Source organism: Octodon degus, unplaced genomic scaffold, assembly GCF_000260255.1.
Source record: "Octodon degus isolate 3935 unplaced genomic scaffold, OctDeg1.0 scaffold00268, whole genome shotgun sequence".
Classification (NCBI taxonomy): domain Eukaryota; kingdom Metazoa; phylum Chordata; class Mammalia; order Rodentia; family Octodontidae; genus Octodon; species Octodon degus.
The window spans coordinates 2,334,074-2,335,174 of NW_004524844.1; positions in this window are offsets into that span (position 1 = coordinate 2,334,074).

The following is a 1,101-nucleotide window of genomic DNA, read 5'->3' on the forward strand; positions in this document are numbered from 1 at the left end:
AAGACACCTTTTTCTAAGTGTATATTACTTAAGATTTTTTCCTGAAATTTGTGGGTTGTCTTTTCACTTTGTTGATAATTTCTTTTGATGTGCAAAAACTGCTCTATAAGAGCAGGTCCCAGTTAATTCTTTCAACTGTTTCCCATGCGATTTGATTTTTGTTCATGAACTCTTTACCTACCCCTATGTCTTCAAGAGTTCCTCCTACTTTCTATTCTAGGAGATTTAGTGCTTCTGTTTTAATGTTTAGATCTTTAATCCATTTTGATATTAGCTTAGTGCTTGGTAATAGACCTGGGTCAAATTTTAGTTTTCAGCATGTGGAGAGCCAGTTTTTCCATCATCATTTGTTAAAGAGGCTATCTTTCTTCCAGTGAGTATGTTTGGCCCCTTTGTCAAAGATGAGTGGCTGAGTGCGTTTGTAGGGGCTTCAGCATCTGCTAAGGTAGTCCATTGATCCTCAGGTCTATTTCGTTGCCAGTATCATGCTGATTTTATCACAGTAGCCTTGTAGTACAATTTCAAGTCAGGAATTGTAATGCCTCCTGCCTTGTCTTTGCTGGTCAGGATGCCCTTGCTATTCCAGGTGTTTTCTGGTTCCAAATAAATTTTAGGAATGATTTCTCTAGATCCATGAGGTATGGGACTGCATTAAATCTGTACAACAATTTTGCAAGTATGGCCATCTTCACAATATTGGTTCTTCCTACCCAGAAGCAGGGAATATCTTTCCTTTTTCTCAAATCCTCTACAACTTTTTTTAAAGAGTACTGTAGTTTTCCAGGAAAATATCTTCGACTTCTTTAGTTAGATTAATTCCGAGGTATTTCCTTTTCCTCAGTGCTATTATAAAAGTTATTGTTTCCATAATTTCTCTCTCAGCGTGTTTGTTATCTGTGTAGAAAAATGCTATTTACTTTTGGGTATTGACTTTGTATACTGCTATTCTACTAAATTTGTGTATTAATTCTAGTAGCTTCTTGGTGACGATTTTTGGGTCTTCCAAATAAGGTATCACGTCATCTGCAAATAATGATAATTTGACTTCTTCTTTACCTATTCTTATTCATTTCATTTCTCTCTCTTGTCTAATGGCTGTGG